The following is a 26,596-nucleotide window of genomic DNA, read 5'->3' as shown; positions in this document are numbered from 1 at the left end:
TGTCTGTTTTTAGTCCTTTGGTTTTTCTCATGTCATGCCTTTCGTTTTTCTCTTCGATTCGGTCTAACCTAGAGGTCAATCGAAGTTGTTAGTCAAGAGTTATGCCCGTTTTAGTGCTTCAAAAGTGGACATTTTAGGTGCAACAGCACAAATTAAAAATATTATGTCATATTTCTAATTTGACATTCACTTTTTGAAAAATATATCTTATATTCACTTTTTGTTATGTTTTTAAGTTACTTTAACTTTAAATTTTTTAACTTAAAGTAACTATAGTACACTTTATGTTATAATTTTAAGTTGAGTTACTTTTTAATTTTTCACTTAAAGTAACTATATAACTATATAGTTTCAGTATAATTTTTGGTTTTAAAAATCAAATGTTTATTTAAATGTTATTTTAAAATGATGTTCATATATTATATTTCATAATATGATAAATAAATATTGTTTATGACCCATTTTGTAACATTTTTATAATCTTAAGTTAATTAAATAACTTAAAGTCTTCATAAGTGGACATTTTATATGTAATAACATGTAAAATCTATCAAAAGTGGACCTTTTACATGTCACTGCATATAAAGTTTACTTTGGTGGACCTTTTTGATGTCATTAAATCAAAAGTTCATCATAAGTGGACCTTTTTGATGCTATGGCATGAAAAGTGAAGTTTTTATGTTTAAACCTCTAAGAGGTGAGTTGCATTTTAAAATATGCTTCCTCTTCCAAAATGTTTCTTTTTACCTATGAGCATGTTTTAAAATATGTAATGGCACCCAAAAAGTGTGATTTTGCACTACTACATCTGAGGCCATTTTTTGACCATTATTGGTCAAAATTTCGACCCACATTTCGACCAAACTTCGACCAACGTCGACCAACGCATTGGTCGGAATTTTTCCGGTCGAAATTTCGACCAATACGTTGGTCGACAAACTTCAATAGCCACAGTGCAAGTTTTGCCTAGAACTGGTCGAAATTTCGACCATTGAAGATTTCCATTTCGACCAATAAAAGTAGAAATTTCGACCAATGATGGTAGAAAGTATTGGCCATGAAAGCTGAAAATCTCGACCAATGAAGGTAGAAATTTCGACCAATATAGGTAGAAATTTCGACCAATAAAGGTTGAAAAGTTTGACCAGCAAAGGTGGAAATGTTGACCAAGAAAGGTAGAAATTTCGACCAATGATGGTCGAAAAGTTTGACCAATGAAGGTAGATAATGTTGACCAAGAAAGGTAGAAATTTCGACCAATGATGGTCGAAAAGTTTGACCATTGAAGGTAGGAAATATTGACCAAGAAGGTAGAACTTTCGACCAATGAAGGTCGACAATTTTGACCGCTGAAGGTAGAAATTTTGACCAATGAAGGTAGAAATTTCTACCAACGCCTGGGTGTAAATTTTTTTCAGGCATTCTATAAAACAATTCACATGCTTTGCTTATGATATGACATTTTGCATGCATCCTGCAGTGTCTCATCCGGCTGATGATGGATTACGGAGTGATCTGAAACGATGACGCTAAAAAACATCACAATCAAATCCAAAATGAACTTGCATTACAAATGGATTGTGGAAATCTGATATTGTTGATTTTGCATGCATATCTACCAGGACAATCACAACTTAAACATAATATGTTTAAGTTGTGATTGTGGAAATATGTTTAAGTTGTGATTGTCCTGGTAGACATGCATGCAAAATCAACAATATCAAATTTCCACAATCCATTTGATTGTGGAAATATGTTTAAGTTGTGATTGTCTTGGTAGACATGCATGCAAAATCAACAATATCAGATTTCCACAATCCATTTGTAATGCAAGTTCATTTTGGATTTGATTGTGATGTTTTTTAGCGTCATCATTTCAGATCACTCTCCGTAATCCATCATCAGCCGGATGCATGCAAAATGTCATATCATACAGAAAGCATGTGAACTGTTTTATAGAATGCTTGAAAAATATCGACAATAACTAATCAAACTGTCGTAATCACCGACAGTAACTAATATGCTTCTTCATTAATATGCCCGATACAATAACCAAACTTGGCAACTATGCACAGCAACTTATACGCTAAAAGAAAATCATTTAGGAGATACAAAATTTGAACAACCATATGTTAAGATTCTACAATAAAACATCACTTGCCTAAGTCTGACAATTAAGATTAAGTTCGTCATCCTCCCTATAGTATGTTCTGATGGCCTGCACATCCACAAAAGTTCCAGCATCTCGAATTTGTAGAATAAGAATTGTTTCGTAGCGAATGGACATGATTGACAATAAATCATCATATAAAAAGACTCCCGTGTGAAGCATGAATAGTAAAGGAAATGAATATGGGTGATAGGGAAGAGAATTCAATAATAGAGGCTTTTAACTTTAGTTATATATAGTCATGATATGGGTAATGCACAACTGCCTCCTGGATTCACGTTCCATCCCACAAATGAAGAGCTCATAACACATTATCTCATTAGAAAAGTTTTAGACAGCAATTTCACAGGAAGGGCCATTACTGAAGTGGACCTCAACAAGTGCGAGCGTCAAGGAGGGTTCAATTCCCTCCTTTATTATTTACTGTGCGTATAATCCCACACACCCATTTGATCTCAAATGATATGTAATGAATGCTGAGTGTTTGTGCTGAGTGCTGAGTAAGACTTATCTGTTTGGCACAAAAGAAAACTTTAAGTCTTGTACCAAGGAAGCAACTGAGCCAATCTCTCTGTCAATAAGGGTGCAGTTTTGCTAGTGTATCCTTCACAATTGTTGTACCTACAAATTTTGAGGAATGATCCTTGATCTTCCTCTTACAATAAGACATACATTTGAGATCTACCATAAGAGTGGGGACCAATGTGAAAATCTGAGTCTAAGTTGATGATAATTTCCTATAAATGTTGTTCTATCCAATTTTTGTTAGAGGATATCAAACAATCAGCCCTTATTCAAGATTGGATGTGTTTCTTGTTATAATGGAATTTCAAGGCCTTCGCCTACTTTGATGCTTTTGATGTATGATATTGAATAAATATATTAAATACAACATTAAAATATACCGCCTTAAATGTATGTTTTCCATGGGTGTTTAAATAGTGAAATAATATTCACTTTATATGTTGTATGGGAGGAATTTTTGTTTTTTGTTATTTCAAAGCCTTTCATATGAAATGGTGGTTCCTTGATTGTTTTGCTCACTATCAAGATATTTGCCAAATGGTAAAATTAAACTACCATCTTTGGAACTTATCAATGAACAATTCTTGGAAAGTAAAATGCATAGTAAATATCACTATAAATCCACAATTTACAAAGGTGTTGAAGCTTCCATTGTGTACCCATGAAGCAAGCTAAACAAACTTACAGTAATAGAGATCAAATACTGCATAACTGCCTTTTGTTGTTCAGTCATCTTGATGTAGCACTTCATTTCTGTGGATATTTAGTACTAAGGCTTTTGGTACCTCTTCTGCATCTCCTGCTTGTAGTTGCTTCTAGTCTTTTTGATCTTAATAATTTTAGTCGTCTAGCTTGTCTTTTTGCTAGTTTTCTGATGGCATGTTTTTCTTGCAAACTTTGGGTTACAATTTCAATTACCTTGAGCTTCTTTATTACTTATAATTTCTACAAACTACAATGTTAGATGTTACTGTTTACCAGTTAAGTCTGCCTAGCAATTATAACAGTATCATGAAAAAGTTGATTAAAAGGTACAGTATGATGATGTGTGGCACAGTATGTTCATGTCTGTTCATGTATATTCATTTCTTGACATCTCTGTTTCTCAGGCTTCTCTAAGATTCTCATCTTACTCCAACAATCAATGCAGCGGGCCTTTTTAAAATGATGCTTGCCCTCATGAATAACCATAAAGTGACTATGTGCTTTAGTTAAATCGAACAGTGGACAGACATCCGTTTCTGAAAATTACCCATGCATGGGTAAACTCCAAATTGACAAAGAACGATACAACTTTGAGAAGCAACATTGATTAAAGCTCACACTAATGGTTCCTTAAATTACAATATGATGAGGTCCAGGCAAAGAACTAAACAATTTTATGGATCTTTAGTAGACAATTGTGAAACATGAATGATGTTTTCTCTTCCTAAGTATTTCTACGGCAACACCTTAACCAAATCATAATGATTGTAGCTATCAGATCTCAATGACTGATCTATATCACCAATTCTGATGGATCTAATTGGTAGGAGTTACTTTGTGATGGCCTAAAAAGAAGAGTCAAATCAAGGGAGAATCTTCTCGTGATTGTTTGATACTTCATTCCAATCTGATCAATAATGTTAGATAATTCTCGGTACGAACGAGGCAAAATGTTTGATGGTGGTAACAAAATCTCACTAATCAACCTACAACAACAAATATGCATTGTTAATATAATGAATAGTAATTGTATGCTAACATTGAAGATGACAAAAATGACATACCTTAGCATACATGACATTGCTACATTGGATATACCGTTCATAACCTTTAAGTTCACCAACAACACTATAGCCGAGAGTAGAGTTGTTTGGGAGCCTTCGTATAAGAGCTCATGTGCCTTCTCAAGTAAAGGTATATCAAGACCATCTTCATCATCATTATCAAATTCACTAGTACCATCATTCTGAGCCTCTTCATCACCTGCCCCAATACCATCTTCTTCAATCATGTCCTCTGGCACATTATCATCTTCTTCCATGAGAGTGTTATCCTCAGCTTGGATATTCACACCTCCATGTTCCTCCAGTAGGAAATCCACATTCAGCAATGGATGAAAATCATGGCCCCCTTCAACATGACCATGTTGCCTACAATGACTCTGGGCTGTTGTGATTAGAATTCTTCGAGTCTTTAAGCCTTTACACTTCTTGCAAGGACAATAACATTTATTATGTTTTCTTCGGAACTAAGCCCACAATGCAGCCATTGTCTCATTTTGTTCATCGTTCATATTGTCAGGCGCGGTCTTTCTTCACAGGAAAATATATCTGCAAATAAATTGGACATGTTGTGATTAATGTTTATATCTGCACATATGGTTTTTCTTGATTAATGTTTTCAAATGTAACTAAAATGATCCTATAATTTCTAGAAGGCGTAGATGTTTGCAAAATGTGCAGTACCACCCTTCTACCAAAAAAACACACCTAGTATACAATAATGGATAAGATCAAAACAACAATAATACTGGTCCTTCTATTGATACGCCTTTTGAAGGTTGAATAAGGTCCTAATTTTGCTAACCCACTCTGTTTTATCTGCTATACTTTCTGCTTTCAGCACAATTGCACTATGTGCTGGAATAGAAAGCCATGAAACAAAGATCAGCAACCATTTGAGCATAGAAGGTGCCAATTTAATATACAAATATGTGCACTTGCAGTTTGAAACTTGAACCCCAAAAAGACACACACCTTTTAGTACTATTCTGTATGAAACCTTGTTGATTTTGAATGTAAGACTTATAGCTACAGCATCAGGACCATTTGCCTTTTTTGAGTTTTTAGAACTTGATTTAGCTAGAGCTGGAGAATCAAAAGTACCATCATTAATTCATTTATTCAAAGACATTAATTCATTAAAAAGTTTTGTGGTGCTTACTAGATAATCAAGAAAACCAAATACTCCATATAAAATTACACAATGGATAAACAGACAAAAACAGTCAATCTCATTTTTCCGTTACTTGATTTAGAAGTTTAAAGGTTCCAATTACAAAACAATTTTTGTATCCTTCGGGGAACTTTTGAAAAAGACCAAAAGCCTTTACAATCACAAGAGATCAACTTATAGTATACTTAAATGTTAGTAAAGATCTGCATTGTAAAGTTTCCTGGAAGTGACTGGCGCACATTACAAGTGACTGGCGCACATTACAATTACTATGCCACTTAGGCACCACGATATTGCCACATAGGCACTACGATAAACTTAACCATTTCTATTGGTTGGAGAGGCTATAGTGAATTAAAGTATATTGTTGTGAAGGAAGAAGGTATGCTCATCAAAACCTTATTAGAGTAGCTGGAAATATAATAGTAAAGTTCGCAATAAATCTTCATGTGAGAATCTTTTCCATGAAGAGTTGGGCTGCTAATAACTTCATAGTCCACATGTTCAGTTGATGGTATAAATAGCTATGTAGTTCGTACTTCTAGCCATCTTAAGCTAGGCATTACTTTCTTATGTCAATCATATTGCCTGAATTGGGCATAGCAAGTCAGCAAGAACAAGGCACATCAAAATCCTTTAAGAGCACTCAAAAGTCTTGGCACTAATTGGTGGATACTCACTGTAACAACTTGGTCATCTATTGCTATCTAGGATCTTAATCATCCATTACTATTTTAAGAAAGATATTGGCAAATATTGTAGTTTGATGTGCACCAATATGAGGAATTAGAAGATAAGGAATCACATTAAGAAGTCAAATGATATGAAGGTATCATGTCGATACTAATGATAAATTAATTCAATCAAATAAAACATATTCATATGGAATTATTGACTAAGACCACTCTTAAAGAGGAGAGATCCACTTTTAGAGTAGGCCTCCGGTGTTCATCATTTACCTTGACATCCTAGTAGGTGCTTCCAGGTCTACCAAGACACAAACAAATATGTTGCCATGCATCCTCTTTTGAATAGGGCAGCCAAAACCATATGTCTATAAAGGGCTTTCACAAGCCCACATCTTTGATATATGGGATATTTGGGACTTCCATTTGGCCTGTAAGTCAGGCATGCTTAATACATAAAGAAGAATGCCTAATTACTTGAAGAAGAACAGATACATATATACTTGAAGGTGCTTTCCCATGATTAGCTTCTCTGAGAATGCTCCCACATGCATGGCTAGCAAATCTCCCCAAAGTGTTGGAAGCATTTAGTTGAACAGAAGCATGTTGTGTATTAACTGATTCAAAGGTCTTTCTTTTCTTCTGATTTTCTCCATAAGTTGATATTCCTTGCAAGGATGGAATTGACTGCACAATATCTGAAAGGCAATGCTTTCGACTACTTATTTTTGGAGTTATGTCAGATGTGTTACCATGACAAGTTAAAGAATCTAATGTTTGACCTATAAGATGTATACCTCATGCATTAGCTAGATGATATTCAGTTAAAAATAGAAGGCATACAACAGACACAATTGACATGCCCAACCCAACATGCTACCATTTTCCATCTCAAAAGTATAGTGAATTAGAAATAGAAACTTGCATGCTGGGGGGATCATGTGAAAGCTAGTTGCAAAGCTTTTGAATACAGTTGATGTTTGACCACCAGTTGAAGTCTTAACAAGAGAAGACCTTAACTGTTGAATGGAATTCCTATGCACTAATGATATTCTTGCTGTATATGACGAACTAGTTTTCCAATGAGTAGAATGTGATGGGAGCCCCTCCTTTGGACAATCCATTACTTTTCTTAGATGATTATCCTCCATTGATGGATAACCTAAAGTGTCTCCCAGATGCAATGGAGACTTTGAAGAAGTGAGATCATGGTTAAAATAATACTTTGTAGCTGATGACAGTTTATTAAAAGATTGGATCCTTGCAGGGTTGAGTGTGGATGTATTGACTCCATAATTGTGTCCACTAGCTGAGGGGGTTGAGCCATTCTGCCATACATTCTTATGATTTGGTTCAGACATCAACCTAGTGTTAAAAGGTGAGCTTCCAATAGAAGTTTTTCCAGTATTATTAACTAAGGACAACTGAGAGTTCCTATCCCATGTAGTTGATGGACCATACTTTCCTCCTTGGTGAATACCCTACACAACACTTAGATGATTTGATGGTGAAGATTCAACAAGAAAATTATGTTTTGGTAAACATCAAGATAATGGCATTCCCTTGTCAAACTCAAATACATCATCTACTAGAGATGATAATCTTGACTGCAAGCACCCTTGGCCCTGAAGATCAGAATCTGTAAATGTATCAAGATTAGACACAGATTCTGACATTAAATTTGAAATTTTTGTTATCTCTTTCTCTAGAGATGATTGCCCATTGTCTAAAAGGCTCATTTAGATATAAACAGGGGGGAAAGACTTCTTTTGAAGGCATGGAAGACTAGATAATCATAAGATAACCATAGTAAATTCTGGCCTAAGATATAAGACAGTTCTGATATGCATAAAAGGAGCATAGGAATTAAGGAAGGATTGATGGAAGAAGGGAGGGGAAGATAGTAAGGAAGTACCTTCATTTGGTCAACAATGATGAAGAGTTTGACCTTATTTGAAGGGTGGTAATTGTGAAAGGCTGTGACCAATGCAAGGGGCACATGTGGTGAAGAGAAGTGACTCTTACATTGTAAGATATAAAGAAGAGGTTTCATTTGAGGAGGGCATCCAAGGGAGATAAAGTTCGGGAATAACATATTAATTTAAAGTGGTGATTCAATTTTTATGACAGCTGTTGAACCTTCCACGAATAATATATAAAAGAAGAAATTTTTTTATGATCATTTACCATTCATCACTTCCAAATACATTAAATCAACACACAATCATCACTCCTCAATTTATGAATTACAACATTCATCTAGTCATCATTCACTAACTATCAAATTGTCAAATCAAAGGAAATCATTCTATCATTCATCAAACATCAGTTGGGAATCAAACAGACTTGCAATCAATTCTTCAATTAATTCAATCAGTCTATATTAATTATTCAATCGTCCTGAGTGAATAAAGAAATATAAAAGACAAGAAGACCATATGATTTAGATTATTGGATATTCTTATTTGGTCTTAAGCTATAAACTCATGTTTTGTTGAAATCTTAACTAGTGCTATGTTTATGCCTATTCTTGGCCTGATTTTGTTGATAAAATTTTAACTAGGGTATTGGAGAAAGAAGAGCTGATCAAATTTTAGAACTGCGAGAAACTTCCCCGGAGGGCTTGAAGGAGGTAGTTATATCTTTGAATGTATTTAAAAGTATTTTTTGACAAATGAATTTCTGTGGGAAGATCTTTGCTAAGTAATACACTAATTTTGTTTTGCAGCTCCATGATCTGCAGATACAAAACATGTTCAAGAGTACGGCTCAGCAAGTCTTTGGTTGAAACAAAAAGAGTTGTTCCTTGTGTTAGGCCTTATTTTCTGTAATATATGACCTCTTCTATGCCAAAAATTGGCATTCATTCTCGAAGTATGAGGAAAAGCTGCTTTTTCCCTTAAAATGTAGACAGAGGATATAACTTCTAAAATTCAGGAAGTGTGAGATACTCATCCTCTAATCATATGAGCAACATGAGTCGTGTATTTTTAGATACCTCTTGACGCTTCTTGGAAGCTCATTCCACATAATTTCCATGAGCTAGAGTGTTCTCTGAAGTCCAATTGAATATGAGAATTATTCTTAAAAGATACTGTGTTCTCTTCGGACTTTGGAGCTTTAAGTGGTAGCTCAGAAATTGTCAAAAATTACTAATTCAGTTCCATGGACTAAGAAGGTGTTGAGTTCTAGATTGGGAAAGAAGACTAGGCACAAGGTCTACATGGAATACTTGATCAAATGGAAGGGAAAGCTAGATATTGAAGCTACATGGATACCAGTGACTGATTTCAAGAAGAAGGGAATAGATCTCAACTTGATTTCTCCCACAGTCCCATGAGGACTTCTTTTGTTGGGGAGAATGGTGTAGTAGCACTCTAGGACATGTCAAGGTCCTATTGAAATTTTTTTGTGTTTGGCTCTTTGATGGGCCATGGTATCTAATAATAGATAAATGAAATCTCAAAGTGATATCCAAGTGCATCTTGGCATGTTTTCTAAGTCAAAATTCAAAAGTTGTGGAAAAAGATGTAAAGTTGCATTCCCTAGGTAAAAAGTTGTCAATAGGTCCAATTGTCTCTAGGAGTATGGTATATGATCCAAGGCCTAGAATGGCTTGGAATAGAGTCTAGACTCGTGAGATTGGGGAACCATTTGGTAAGGTTCTACACACCTAGGCTGAAAGGAACCAAACATTTCCAAAAGTTGTCAGAGAATTGGAAAAGTTGTCAAGTTGCAAGTTTGACAACTTTATGTGAAACTTTTGTAACTTGGTTCAATATTTTACCAATTAGTCACCCACTCCCAGAATTCAGTTTGGGGAAGGTTTAGGAAGGCTATTTAAACCCATCCAAACTAGTTTGTATGGTTGGATGTTGTGTTTTTCAACTAGAAGCAATTGAATGCTGACCAATTTTGACTGTACAGCTATGCAATGGTGAACATCCACAATCATATTGATTGAAATTTGAGTTATTTTACTTTTAGTAGTTAGAGTATGTGGTCTTGATATTCTGTACATAATTGTGTGTATTCTTGATTAGTTTTGTTGGGTTAATACTTATTATTTTGTACTCTGCTGGTCACTGGACAAACCCAAGCAGTTTCAAAAGAATGGAGTCTAGATTCATTTCTTGTGGTTAAAAATGCATGGAATTATGGGAAATGAAAGCAGACTCTATATACATTATGTCATTTTTTATTGGAATGGAGGAGTTGCAGTTTGCTATTGTTACCAGCCATCCCTAGGCGTGAGAATATATTTTGTATTTCCAAACACCAACTTTAGCTGTAGGCTCCATTCATTGCTTATCTTTTGGACAACTGAAGATAAAATAGGGCTACACCACAAGGACATTGATGTAGTACATATCATATGCCAGATTGTATAGAGCAGCAAAATTCTATCCTCCATTACAATGGCATGCCACAAATCCTATTTATCTTAAGTGTGTCTCTATGGACTATTGATCAAACCTTCAGCGTGCTCATCTATTGATCAACTCTAGAAATAATTAACACATGCTCAAATATTTGATAATTGTAATTAATATGTTTATAAGCTATACAACTATCAAGAAGACAAATTATAATTAAAATTCTTAAATTTGATCAAAACACTGAGTTAAACATGCTGCAATGATCTCGTGGGAATACATAGGCATTCCAGTGCTATAAGGATAGATTAACATAATTCTGAAGCATGTTCTACTAAATGTGGTTTAATATTGGTTCACTTCAATTATCAGGTTATCTGATCACCTAAGAGACACTAGTGCCCCATATTTTTTTAAACTCGCCTTTGTGCATTGCTCAACTTATGGTTCCAGAGGAAACAACGGTGTTCTTGTTTTAGGAAAAAATTTACCAACAGCCTATTGTTTAAGAAGGGATACTTTCTTCTTGACCTTAACACATTTTGACATTATTTAATTTGGTATATCTTTGTCGTAAATTTTTGTAAGGAATAGTGCGCTAAAATAAGCATAAAATTGTGGAGCTGAAATTAGAACTTTCTTAAAGGAAGACAAGGTTTTGTCTGGACTCTGAAATTTAACTTTTGACCAACAGACTGAGAGGACTTACCCATAATTTTGGCACTATGCTTCATCATCTCTTCAAGATTATATCTGTGTCTTCAATCTATGAGCAAAGAGCAAGTTTGATCATTAATTTTAACTGTTTCATGGGGCTCTAATGTTTTCTATTTTACAACTGACCAACTATTGAAGAATTCATCTACCTCTGATTTTGCTTTGCAAAAGAGACCACTTCTATAGCTTACCATCAGCCTGTTACAAGTCGAATCATCCCAGTCGTCACTCTTTAAAACATGTTGATGCCACTTATCATCTGTCTTGTATAGACTTAGAATAAATATCAGTTATGCTTATTACACTGTCCAGATTCTCATTAAGACTTACAAATGGCATTTGAGTGCCTTCTTGCCTCTTTGATCTATTACTCATTGACTACATTACACAATGCAAAAGATATCCTTCTCTAGTGACATTTTTTGGATTATTGGTGGACCATTTCCCACCAAAGTGAACATTGTCCAATATCTCATATGTAACAGCATTGTGAATAAAAAATATTTTCATAAGTCTACCCAGCCACATCATAGCCTGATTCAGCATTCCAAGGCTACAAAAATGATTAAGCAATGTACTATAGGACACCGTATCTGGGACAAAACCCATTTTAAAAAGTTTTTCTAACAAAGTAACAACCAAACCAAGGGAATCCTTGCAGAGCCCATCCAAAATTGTATTGAAAGTGAATGTGTCTGGAGAAAATCCTGTGTAAACAACGCTCTCAAGGAGATTAAAAGCTAGCTGAGTCGTTTTTGTAATGCAAAGACCATTTATCAAAGTATTGTAGGTAATAACATCAGGAGCACAACCACTACATGATATCATGTTCATGATTCCAAAGCTCGCTTCATATCAGCTGCCTTACAGTGAGCATTAATTAAAATATTGTAGGTAAAAATATCAGGGGACAAGCCATTGCTTGGCATGAGGGTACAAAGCTGATTTTTTGTACTTATCATTTCTTGTTTACAAAATCCATTAATGAGAGTATTAAAAATAACGACATTAGGCGCAAGCGCAATTTTTAATCATTTCCTTTTCTAGCCCAAAAGCTGAGAATAAGTTTCCTTCCTTGCAATGTCCATCAATCAATAAGCTATAAGTGAAATTGTCAGGAAAAATGTGTCGATTTACCATTTCCGTAAAGAATCTATGTGCCTGCTTTATGTAGCTTATCTTGCAAAGCCCATTCATAAAAGGAGTGTAAGCAATAACATCAGGTGGAATTTCTTTCTTGTCCATTTGTGCCCACAGTTTAAAAGCTTGTTCTACATTACCATTCTTGAGATGTTCATCAATCAATACACTATGTACAGTTTTGGCACGAATCAAACCTTCTCCAAACATTTCCCTCAAAAGCAAATGTGCCTCCTGTATATTACCTTCCTTGCATAACCCCATTGTAAGAGTACTATAAGTAATCACATGAGGCAAAAGACCACTCTTTATCATATTATCAAATAGTTTGAATGCAACACTTGTGCAGGCAAACCTGCAATGTCCAGCAATAATGATATTATACGTAAAGTTTTTTGGAGCCAGACCATTTAGAATTAGTTGGTTTAAGAGTCTGGCTGCTTCTTCTAGCCTGCCAGCTCTATAATGACCTGAAATGAGCTGTAAGTGCACATATCAGGAGGTATGTTCCTTTCAAGTATGTAATGCAATATTTGATTGCCTCGCTTTTCTCTGCCAAACTTGAAATAACAAGCAATGAGTGTTGATCCCTAGAGCAACCTGGCTAGGTGGTTGACAAAGAAATGTGCTTGGACATTGCAGGAGTGGATTGAACTTCAAGAAATTAATTTGGATTGTGTTAGGGGAATGTATAAGGAGTATGCAATATCCTTGGTAGGAATTGATCAAACCATTTGAAGGGGTATTAAAAGCCTAATTCAAGGCTGGGTTGTGTAGACCTAGAAACCCATGGAAACCATCACCTTTGGGTTTGATATATATGTTTCCTGCCTTGTAGGATAGAAAGGTCTTCTAATGAGCCTATTCAACATAATTGCTTTCTATTGTGAGATTTTCAGGATTTTAATTAAATTGACATTTCACGTTATTTTTCGGCATGCTATAATGTTGTACATTATACCCGGCAGAATGAAAACTTCTCTATTGTTTTCTTCATGTAAATAAAGCCAAGACAATTTGTGTATTGTTCATCAGTATAGATTTTATCTTGTGAAACATCTGCATAACATCATGAATTTGATTTTGCTTTCTTGTAATGTCTTCCAAAGGCTACCAATAATAGAAACCATTAACCTTTTTTTGTCAATTGGCCCTATGAGCATTTACAGGGCTGAAGACTCTATTATTGATGAAGTTTAATATTCTAATCACTTGTTCACCTTTGCTCATCCCTAAGAACCCTAACGTTGGCATGATACCCTCAAACTATCTAGCATAGTTGGCTCGATTGCATAGTAATAGATTTGTCGGTTATTCTAGTAGTTGATTTTATTATTTTGAAGCAAACTTTTTCTAAGCTTCATCTAGATTGATCTAGTAAGATGCATACATGTGTATAGAATGAATGTTGTAAGTATGGATAAGTTTGTAATTATACACGGGGATAGTAGATGCAAATTAGATAGGGATACTCAACTTTGTTATAATAGATATTCTTTTTGAGAATTTTGGAATTTGAATTGTCTAGAGTTTAGAAATGATAGGGGTAATACCTTGGATTTCATCTAAGGGTTATTATTGGAGGGCCTTTTTGTGTCCATTGATTAGATCTTGATAGTTTTGTGTTCTATTTTTTGACTCATCAAATTTGTTTGCCTTTCTTTTGGATTATTGGTATTTATGAATATCTTAGGAGGTTGTTATAAGCACTAGTTTGAAAACTCAGGTTAGGGAACAAAGCAAATGAGAAATGTCTAGTCCAAAAAAAGGCAAACATTGTATAGGGTGCATATAAATATATTCAAAACAAGGCAAGAAATGTCAATCTATAAAACAAAACTTCAACTCGCCTTTGTAACGCTGGGAAGGAGACTCTTCAACGTTTCCAGCTATTATTTGATCCTTTCACGCCGCCTTCTTTCTGAAATCTCTTTCAATGGATCAACTTTGAAGCATTCACGAGCTCTCCTCTGCTACAATCAACCACCAAAGAACCCAAGATGTCAAACCCTACCGGTGCTGACGCTATTAAACCCTTTTGCCGCATACTCCTGGCCACAAATCTCAGTGGTAGAAAATGGTTCAATGCACGAGTCTTCTGGGTCGCGTAACAATAAGATTAGGGCGGCAAACATAACTTTTTTCAATTTTTGCTTAGTGTGAGCCCGTGTTGGTCGAAATTTCAACCAACACGGGCTCATCTTTAACAAAAGTCATCACAATTCGACCAAATTGACCCCAAATTATCAGATGGTCGAAAATTCGAGTCAAATGTACTAGTGTTGGAGAGATGCATATTTTAAAATGTGTGTGACCCAAAAATGTCCGATTTTGGAGAAACATATGTTTCTAATATATGCATTTAGCTTTCAAAGGTCCATTTTTAAAGAATAACATGCTTTTGCCCTCCAAAAATCCAATTTTGATCATAACTTGAGAGTTTCTCAATGGATTTGCATGAGATTTGTCCCATTGGAGGCGTTTTTGGTTGACAATGATTTCTCTTGCTTCTAAAATGGATTCATTAACCTCAAAAACATTTTTGAAAGCTTCATGATAGATAACATTTTTGGAGAAATTTGCAAAAAAAAACATTTTTAATGCATGTTTTTCCTCCCAACCAAATTGATTTGGCATTTTTTGGAGGTTGCATTGCATTGTAGTTCACATTTTGGTGTTTAATGATCAAAACGTTTTGATCTTGTAATATGAGGAAAAACATTTTTTGCCAAAAAGTCTCACAAGCATGAACACTCAAAAACATTGGAATATGGAGCATGAATAAGGCACGTTTTGGCATCTCCTAACTTCTCCTTATTTGCTGCCCTCTCCCATTCGAGTTTGTTAATTTGGAAAAAGTCTAAGTAATTTTTCAAACATTGGAGCATCTTTTCCCTTCATTTTTTGCACATGTAAGTGGACACTTTCTTTCTTGCTTTAAATTCATGTTTATCTTGTTTATTTTATGCATGAAATTACTTGATGGTTGCCATTTGTGAAAATCTTTGCCATGGAAAGTGCATTTTTCCTTTTAAAATGAAGTTTTTGTTCATTTTCATGTTATTGGTTCTTTCCCAAGTCCCAATTTCGAATTTGAGTGTTGAAGTGCATTGCGTCTTGGTATATTTAAGTCTTTTTCCAAAGGTACATTGTTTCTTTTGTGCTTGCTTGCCAGTTTTCTCCACTTGGAGAAATGCTTCATTACGTGCGAAAGTATCATCATATTCCACATTCTATTTCCATGTCACAACAATTCATCTCTCAAAGAAATACGATTACATGTTTTCCATCCCATTCGCCATCCGCATATGCATGTAATCCCATTTTCCGCTTCCATTTTCACCCATCTCACTTTCCGCTTCCATTCACATGACACGATTACACGAAATGTCTTATGTGTAATTGCATCAAAAAAGTTTGATTTTGATTAAAAGTCACATTTTGAAAAGTCAAAAAGATGTCATTTTCACCTCCCATGTACTCTGACTTCTCCTTTTCGCCAAAAGTGACTATAAAACTCATTATCTCACTTCCATTTTCCATTTCCATTCCTCCATATACATTTGCGCCTCCATGAGCAAATACATATTTCCATATCTTTCCATGCTTTCCATCTCATCTTTCGTTCGCACTTACATGTGAAGTGCATCCTCTACCCGCATTCACATCTCATTCCACCTTCCATCTCCCGTTACATGTTGCAATTGCATGTACTCATTTTTCGAGCAATAATATCTTGAAAACACTAAGTCACTTTTGAAATCAGCAATTTTCATTTGCACACATTCCCATGCATTTCACCTTCGTGCATTCTCATTCCTTTCCATTTCATTTTATCTTCCATTTTCTCACTTTCATACCATTTCATTTTGCATTCCATTTATTTTATTCTGCTTTCCGTTCCATTGCATATGCATGTGCTTTCTCTTTGAAGTCACTTTCTCAGAATTGTGAAGTCTCCGATCCATTTTCAAATCTTCACTGCTGATCTAGAATTCACTTGTATAAAGATTCCTTCTGATGATGTATTTGTGTTTTTGGATTTTTGTCTTGCAGCACAAGCACAAGACATGTCCTCACCATCCAAAACCAAAGACAAAATGAAATATCAATATGATAAAGAATTGGTTCATGCAACTCTTTCTTCAGTCATATCTATTTTGAATAATGTGTTGGACACAAAGATTGGTTATGTGGACATGGCTGATTTTCTACAAAGAGTTGAAGCTCTAGCTAGTAATGAAATGAAGTGCATTAAGAGAAGCAACATTACTTGGTATCTACGTTTCCTACGGCGGCTATAGAACCCGACTTCATTTATGGATGTGTACTGTGTTTTACTCCTAAGACAAAGACTATCAAAGATGCTGACGGCAAAGTTATCATTAGCCTAGATCTTGAGGTTATAGAACAAATCTTCAAGGTTCCGCATAAATCAAAATGTGTTGATTTGACTAAAGGATCATCATTGGCCCATTGGAATGAGCAAAAGACTAATTATCATAAGTATGCCAACCTTTACTGTTAGACAATAAAAGAAGCAATTTCTCCAGATGGCCAAAGACCATTCATCGGTCAAATTTCAAATAATAGTATAAGGATCTCATCATCCTTCTTAGTAGGATTTGTGGCTTTAAAGATTCTATTGATTTTGAGCCATGGATGTCTAAGTTCATGTTTCAAATTATGGAGAATAAAGAACACATCTTTTGGGGAGAACTCATCAGTACTGCGCTTTGCCAGCAAATATGCAATGTGGAAACATCAGTGCCTTTCTTTATGAATTCTTATCTTGTTTACATTGTTGTTGCCATGGGGTCTTTTTCTGGTCTTTCTACCAAAGGAGATTGTTTTCAAGTTTCTATTTGGAATTACTATAACCAAATCACTTTGGCAAATAGCAAATTCCACTACATAAGAGTCCAAGATGCCTTCTTCGAACATTTCCGGTGTTTGTTCAATAAGCAGTTGTCTATCAAAAGAGTATATGATGAAGCATGGGAGAAGGTGAACCAATACAGTTGTATTTTTATTCAATTCCCCACTTTCACATATTTGACAGTTGGATATTTCAAAGGAGAGTCGTATACCTTACCTAGGTATGCTACCGATTGAATCATCCTGATGGGACTAGTTAGACAGCTCATGGGCGTGCAGAGTGATCAACATGCTTTGCATAGGCCTGGTTTTGGCATTACCTCGGCTAAGCCTTTGGCTATTGACAATTATTCAATCATCTCTGTACCTAAAGCAAAGAACATGGAAGCAGAGTTGCAGTTGATTACCTTGAAGAAGTTCAAGGCCAGATTTGATTTTGACTACAGAGAGATGAATTCTCAGATGAAAAGAGCCTACACTCATGTTCATCGCATCGAAGACATCTGGATAGATATGAGGACAGAACTTGACATCATAAAGATGGATTATTGCAGATTAACCTTGCAGCAGATAACTGATCTTAACATGTTGGAAATCCCTTCAAATTTTCAAGTTGAAGATGATGGCGGCATTCTTGATCTGGAGTTCCATCAAGTCGGCTTTGATAAGAAATGCCCTTTTCCTATTCAATGGCAACAAAAGGAAGGAAATCACAACTAGAAATTACAAGAAAAGATGGTGCCTCATCTTCTGATGCTAAGGGTTCCCTCAAATTCAAATTGAAGGGTGGAAAAGTAGCTAAATCATCTCAAGTTCCTAAACCAATTCAAGAATCAATGGAAGAATCAGACGAAGAATTGGAAACAAAATCTGATAAAGGGGATTCAGATGAAGAAGGGGAAATCACGATTATATCTCCTCCAAAGCTTGCACAAGCTTGTACATCTTCTATACATGAAGAACCTTTTCTGCATGAGGTTGATGATGTTGTGGATTCATTCTCCACCATTTTTACTCCTTCCATTCCTGTTTTAGAGGTTAATATCATGGCTCTTCCTATTTCCTCCACTGCTCCTCGAATCCCTGCACATGAACAATATGATCACTTTGCAGATGTGTTTGAAGATTTTCCGACTCTTACCATTGGTCAAGTTTTCCAACTCGATACATCTTTGACAGAATTTGAGCTTTTCATGACGGAGTCTTCTCAACATATTCTTATGCCTTTAGTAGTAGACTAAACCTTGCTCAGTCATTACAAATATCCAATCTGGATCAATGCCAATGGTTTCCACTGTATTTGTTTCTACGGATGAAAGTTTCAACCTGCTTGCATGGTTAGGTAAAATAACAACAAAGAGAAGGAAAGTGGTTGTTCCTCCTGACAATCTTCCTATTAAGAAGACTAAATCCAAATCTTTAAAAAATAAGATTGTTTCAAGAATTTTGGTTGATTTTGATAAAACCAAATTCATTGAGGTTGTTGAGCCCTTGGTAGATAAACCCGTTGAAGAACTTACTCATTCTAACTATAAGTTTACTAAGGTTGAAATTGAAAAGCAATCACATTTGAGTTGCTTTCAAGATGCTCAAGATGCATTGGCTAATGTATCAAAGAGCAATCATGAGCTTTCGGAAAAGAAGAATCAGCTGAAATAGGAGGTCTCTCGTTTGAATGAGGTTATCCAAAAACAATCTTCTCTGAGTGTTGTTGTTATGTCTCAAATGTCTAAAGAGAGAAGGTTGGTTGAAGCCGCCAAGTCTTGGATATAAGAAATCATTTCTGAAGGAGTTTGAGCCATCATGGAGACATTTGCAATTCTTAGGCATGTCAAAGAGATGAATGAAATGGAGCAGAACTTAATTTCTTCTTTGACTCACGAAGCAAATAACTTGAAGAAAATCCTTGATGATTGGGATGAAATGGTGAAATTCGATTTGGATGCCTTCGTCTCATGCTACATTCTTCTGTCATGTGAAGTGTTCTTCAGATTTCAAGGGCTCATTGGTTACAAAGAGGAGACATTAAGAAAGCTGATCAAAAAGTTGCAGGTGGCCTTTGGAGATTCTCAAAGAGTTGAAACAAGTGTTACTTGTGATTTGGAATAGATGGGATGTCATATTACCAATGAATCTGATAATCTTATTGCAGTAGAGAGAGTAAATTTAGAACATATAATCAGGATCAATGTTGATAACTTTGAATCCTATAAACTTTGATTAATGATGTTGTTAAAAGAAAACAAATTGGAATCATTTGTAAGAGAGGACAAAGAGGAACCTAAAGATGATCTTGAGAAATTAGAATGGATTGAGAAAAATCAAAAGGCTATGAAGGTATTTGTGGATGTTGTTCGAGATCACATTGTACCTATTGTGGCAAAACATGCCACAACATATCATATGTTCCATGCTCTTGAAAATGCATTTATAGTCAATAATACAAGCAAAAAACTTGCTCTTGAAAGGCAGATAAATAATGTAAGCATGAATAAATGAAAAACTATAAATGCTTTCTTTATGAAAATTGCTGATTTGAGAGATCAATTATCTGTACTTGGTTATGAAATTGAAAATCAAGAAGTATCCTTAATAGCATTAGGAGGACTTCGAAACTCCTGGAAATCCTTTGTACAAGGTATAAGTGCTAGGTCTAAAATCCCTAAACTAGATCGTTTAAGATCATATTGTCTTCAAGAAGAATCGAGATTAATGATTAAGGGAAAACACAAAACCCTAGATGAAGATGTTCAAGTTCTTAATACAAATGCTCATAACAAAGGAAAGAAGAAAAACAACAAAAGGAAAAGAAATTTTCATGGAAAAGGACAATCCAAACAAAAGAAAGACTTGTCCAAAATCCAATGCTTTAAATGTGATCTATATGGACATTAGGCAATAAATTGTCCTGATAGATCTAAACCTCAAGCATCTTTTGCAAAATCTGAAAAGTCAAATGAAGGCAATCAATATGAGAAATATGCCTTCTATTCAGCAGTATCCAGTCAGATATCAACCAAAAGGAATACATGGATAGTTGACAGTAGGTCTTTTAAACACATCATTGGATATTAGGATAACCTAGAAAGCATACAAATAGAAAGAGATGAAGAAGTTACAATTGGTGATGGTTTTGCATACTCCGTAAAAGGAATTGGGACCTGGACCATAAAACTGAAATCTAGAAATTCTATTCAACTTTCCGGAGTTCTTTATGTACCAGGTATTAAGAGGAATTTAATATCTATATCTGCACTTGAATATGATGGTTTTTGAATTGCATTCATGGGAGGGAAAGTGCTTGCATGGCCTAAAAATTCAACTATTAAAAGGGCTCTAACAATAGAAGTAAGACAAGGACTTTTATATGAGCTATGTGCTAAGACAAAATTTGCACTTGTACATGAGCCCTCAGATTTAAATGAAATATGGCATAGAAGACTAGGTCATATCAACTTCTTTGCTCTAACATCAATGGAGAAGGTAGTAACCGGAATGCCCAAGTTAAACCATATTCACAATGAATAATGTAAAGGTTGTGCCTTAGGGAAAAGAACTAAAAGGACATTTCCTTATAGTTTGAGCAAAACTAAAGAACTGTTGGAACTAGTACATTTTGATCTATGTGGGCCCATGATTATACCTTCTATAAGAGTATTCTTGTACTATTTGATATTTGTTGATGATTTTTCAAGGACGACATGGATATACTTCCTTAAATGCAAAGAATCTGAAGAGATTCTCTCTAAGTTTAAAGAATTCAAAATTATCACTGAGAACTCCTCTGGTAAGACCATTAATGTTTTGAGAGCATATAATGGAAAGGAGTATACTTTTGAAATATCTAAAGAGTTATGCAAGCTCATTGGGATTAAGACGGAGTTCACTATCCCTTACAATCCTCAACAAAATGGGGTTGCTTAAAGGAAGAACAGAACTATTGCAGAAGTTGCTTGGGCTATGATTTTTGTAAAAATTGAGTATGTCCTTCTAGGCCGAAGCATCCAACACTGCAGTCTATATTCAAAATAGATGTCCTCACTCACATTTGGACAATAAGACTCCTGAAGAAGCATTTTCTGAAGAAAAAACCTGACATCAATCACCTAAGGATATTTGGATGTCCTATATATGTTCATGTATCTAAGGAGAAGAGGACTAAGTTAGAACCTTCTAGAAGAAAGGGTATTCTCATTGGTTTTAGTGAAACAATAAAAGGATACAAAGTCTACATACCTAGACAGAAACAAATAGAACTAAGCAGAGATGTCATCTTTGAGGAAGACATCGCTTTGAGAAGAGCCAAAACTTCCGATGAACTAGATACGTTTGCTGTATCTACAGAAAAGACTCCTGCTCTTGAGATTCAGAAGGAGTTCCTTGAAGAGACTTCAACTAAAACTGAAATCCTTCCAAAGACTCAAGAAGAGAGTATTGATCACTCTAAAAGGCCACATTGGGCAAGAAAAATAATACAAGACGTAGATGGATTCGCAGCCCCTTCAGGAACCTTCCGAGAAAGCAAGAGACCTAGAAAATTGGCACATAATGCTTTCTTGTGTGAGAGCTTGAATCCTACACCTTCTAGCACTTCTGAAGCACTTAAATATCAAGCTTGGAAAGACGCCATGGTGGAAGAGTACCAGTCTATACTAAAAAATGATGTTTGGGACATAGTTCCAAGACCTAAGGAAATATCTATTGTGTCTTCAAAATGGCTCTTCAAAGTTAAGTATACTACAGATGGCAGCATTGAAAAACATAAAGCTTGTTTTGTGGCTAGAGGTTTTTCTCAAAAGGAAGGAATTGACTTTGAAGAAACTTTTGCACCAATTGCCAGGTACACTTCTATTAGAGCTGTAATAGCCATCGTAGCAGCCAAAGGTTGGAAAATCCATCAAATGAATGTAAAAAATGCTTTTCTTAATGGAAAAAGAGAGGAAGAAGTATACTTGGAACAGCTAGAAGGATTTGTAACTCATGATGTTGCTTCTCATGTTTGTAAATTGAAGAGGGCTCTATATCGACTTAAATAGGCTCCCTGAGCCTAGTATGAAAGGATTGACAAATACCTTTTAAGTCTTGGATTCACCAAGAATGTGGCTGATCCAAATCTCTACTTCAAGGTAACTAAAGGTGATATGCTAATTCTAATCCTTTATGTTGATGATCTTTTGATTACAGGGGAAGAACATCTCATTAATCAGTGTAAGAAAGATTTGGCTTATGAATTCGAAATGAAGGATTTAGGAATTCTTCATTACTTTCTTGGCTTGGAAGTACGTCAGAAGTCTAGTAATATCTTTCTACATCAAAAAAAGTATACTATTGATATTTTGAAAAGATTTGGAATGTGGGATTGCCGACCTATCTCTACACCTATGGAAACCAACCTTCACAAGCTAAAGGAAGCAAGTGTTGAATCTAGACTAGTTGATCCCACCTTATACAGACCGATAATTGGGTCCTTGATGTATCTTGTAAATTCTCAACCTGATATCTGCTATGCAATGAATGCATTAAGTCAGTTCATGTATGAACCTCGTGAGATTCATCTTGTTGCTTTGAAGCATATTGAGTGTAGAGGCAATTGGATTGGTACAGTGGATGATTGCATCAGATAGCCACTTGTTGCACCATGTTCTCCTGAGGTTACTCCATTAAAAAGTGATGTAGGGAAGATTTTTTATAGTCATTGTGATGTAGTGGTGGATTTGGTTGTAAGTTGTGTGACAGTTCATGAGACCACTCCCTCTTCTTCACTAGACACAGGTCGAGTATCATCTAGGTTGGAGGTCGACTCTCTTGTTGATTTGTTTCCCTCTCCTAGAAGCAAATCAATTGCCTCATCTCATGCAACTGATGGCAATAAACAGATGGTTGTGTCGCAAAGTCTAAGGAATCAATTGTGGATTGCAAGGGAACAAGTTGATTTTACCACATATAATTTCTATTGCACAGACACATTTATTGAGTCCCTGCTTAAGAATCTATAATTTTAGAAGGGACCGTTCAAAGTCATCGAGGCTACTCTCATTTAAGGTTCTCGAGGTATTTGATGTTTAGTGGGAGCAATTGTAGAGACCTTGACTAGAATGTTTTCTCACGGGGATTTTTTGGATGGGTTTCAAGAGAGGGTTACTAGAGACCCTGCTTTAGCAGTTGTTCAAGGTCTGAGATTGGAGCCTTTATATGATACTCAAGTTGTTAGTGATGAGCCACTAACAAAGGTTGGACCTTTTCACCGTAACTACATAGTTAGGACTTAGGAGTGCTCATCATTTCTATTTTGATCCACATGTTGTGGATTTGGTTATGCATCAATGTGGATGGGCTCTGGGATTGTACAACCCTTTATGAGATAGGTTTACACCATCTTTAGTTTGAATTAGTAGTTGCAAGTTTGCAAGAGAATACTTGCAATATCAATATATCCAAGGCGGTTTAGCACAAGAGGGAAATCTTGGTTTTGATACAGACACTTTGGAGAATTTTTATTCATGTAGCACAATTAGATGTTACACCCATCGGGGATTGGTTGGCTATAGAGGGAAATTTGATGTAGAAGAGGCTTTCAGATATCCTTATGTCATTACAATGGATAAATGTAAATTTCGTTTATATTGGGATCAAGATGGTGACGGGTTAGCACTATAGGTTGGTTGGGTCCCACTGGATGGCTTCACCATGGTCAACATGCTAACAATGTGATTAGATTAGTGCACCATCGTTCTGAGGATCTACTTGGCAAGATATTTGGTGATTGCAGGAAGATTACATAGATCTTCCCATGTGATCGGGGAGGACTTGTGTCTTACTTTGTTCTTGAGATTTCTTGGGGACAAGCAATTTCAAGGAGGGCGGATTGTAATATCCCCATTTTAGTTCATTCTTTTCCTGCAGTGGGGTTAGCCAATAATTGATCCTTGTAGGCTAATTATTTAGCCTATTATTGATCCTCATAGACCAAGTATTGTAGATAGAGGCACTTCTAAGGCAAAGGCTCGATTATGAGTGAGGTCTTGTCTTCTCCACAATTTAATATGTTCCAGTTGGTCTTGATTTGGCTCAGATGGACTTCGTTTGGGCTTAGTTTCATATACTTAATATTTATAGTAAGTCTACTAATGCTTGAGAGGCACCTTTTCTATTTTTGGAAAGTGCATTTGGTTACATGGGGAAATAATACGTGTGACTCTTGTTTTAGACAGTATATTAAAAGGATAAGTATTTTGGGAGTTATTATTATTTTAGTGGCAAAATTATAATTAAAACATTAAATGGCTTATTATAAAGTTACAATTTCACTTAAGTTGAGGGTGAGTCAGCAATAGAAGGAACCATTTATTTAATCAATTCATGGAAGCCTATTGCAAGGAATTAATTAGAGTACTGGAGTAAATGGGTTACTATTTATATTATTTCAAATTCAAAAGGTGCAACCAAAAGAAAATGTATTATATAAGTGAAAAGTGTCATGGAGAAGCTTGTCGTTGGTGTGTGGATGAAGCAGCTATTTTTTCTATATATGCAGCCCATTTGGATGAATTATTGATTCTTTTGTTTATGTTATTTTGAAAATTTGATGCTGAAGAGGGTTTTGAGAAGTTTATGCGCCGAAGGGATTGTAAATTCTTATCAGAATTACCTGCACTTGAATTGGTTAATTTTGGTCAATAAATTGTGTATGTGTGTGGATACATTGTTGCGATCTACACAAGGGTTTAGTGGATCAATCCATGTTGCTGATTGACCAAAACTGCTGCTACTCGTCGTGTACTTGGGTGCCCAAGAAGTATGTGCATTAGAGGCTGACTCTGATCAAGTTTGACAGTCACATGGACATCTATCAATCCAGTATTGACAGCATGGGTTTTGGAGCAGAGCTGTGATTAATATATAGAGGAACTGTTTGGATATTTCATGGGCTGCAATCACATTTAGGGGCTGCTTTTGTGTTGAAAGGTCACATCCAAAGCCGGTTGCATGTTTGGAGCTGTTGAAAGCTAACTGATCTCAACATCACTACTAGGTTCATTAAATATTGAGAATTAAATTGCGTTATTTCGTGCCAAGTGTTTGCAAAAATACTTCTTGGCTGTAGATGTACATTTAAATGTAAAAATTCAAACATATGCAGTTAAAATTGTTAATAATGATAGCTTTGGTCAGATAAACACGAATGATGATTATCAATAGAATGATCTATGATTCTATACATGCATGTATATCAATATACATTGAGTATATTGATATACATACATGCATAATTATATATTAAACCATAAATCATTATATTGATTATTTGAAAAGTAAATTATCATTCATGATAATCAACCTGCTAAATAATAATCATTACTGTTACTTTCCAAGTATAAATCTTCCATTATCAATCTGCATTTAATCGATACTGTGTATCATTATCTTTGCTATGAGTATCGATTTAATCTGTATTGTACATAAACTACAAACATCAATAATGTGTAATTTGCATCGATTAGAAATCAGATGTGTCTGATTCTATTTGTTATATCACCGATAACAATCAGTTAATACTAGTTTGACTAATGATACAGATTATGGAATATGATCAAATAGTGAATATTTAATTGAGAGAATAAGTCTTCAACCCCACCAATGCCTTTAATAAACATTTTCCTTTTTTTTCACTTCATTTCAATAGATACCTATCTCCATTTTAATATTTCGACCTATGCTTATATTAAGCCTTCCAAATAATTAATCTACCACATATATAAGTTGCCTGTTATTATCAATAAAGTGGTTACCTTATTAATTAAATATGAATAAGTTATAATTGATACCATAGACACTCTACATATTCAATTGATAGCTTTCTTCCCTCAATAATGCCTTGTCTAAGCCTATGGGAATAAGATAGCCGAGTGAAATTAAATATTGATGTACAGGGCAAAAGGGAACATAGCAGTCCTCCCTTTCTGGAGGCTGCTTACTCTCAATCAATCTACGCCAACATGCTGAAATTAAATACTTGAATCTCCTATCAACCTCAAAAACACTACTCCAACAATCAATTGCACCTTTCTAACATAAATGATTTCAACCACACTGTCATGCTGCAGCACCTGAGAAAATATGGCAATAATCATGAAAAATCATGGATCCCAAGTCTGAGTATCAGA

At 35.3% G+C, this 26,596-nt stretch overlaps 1 protein-coding gene and 1 pseudogene across 5 annotated transcripts in view; both read right to left on the bottom strand.

Moving 5' to 3' along the window:
- Positions 1–26,596, bottom strand: part of LOC149580246 (Tetratricopeptide repeat (TPR)-like superfamily protein) — a 344,359-nt gene that overhangs the window by 135,246 nt on the left and 182,517 nt on the right. The gene's annotated exons all lie outside the window — the stretch shown is intronic.
- Positions 11,670–16,522, bottom strand: LOC149580247 (uncharacterized; annotated as a pseudogene).

This window comes from Cupressus sempervirens, chromosome 1 (genome assembly GCF_028749045.1).
Source record: "Cupressus sempervirens isolate cs-2001-9-10 chromosome 1, ASM2874904v1, whole genome shotgun sequence".
Lineage (NCBI taxonomy): Eukaryota > Viridiplantae > Streptophyta > Pinopsida > Cupressales > Cupressaceae > Cupressus > Cupressus sempervirens.
Note: the sequence above shows the minus strand (reverse complement) of the source record. Positions and strands in the feature narration are given on the sequence as shown.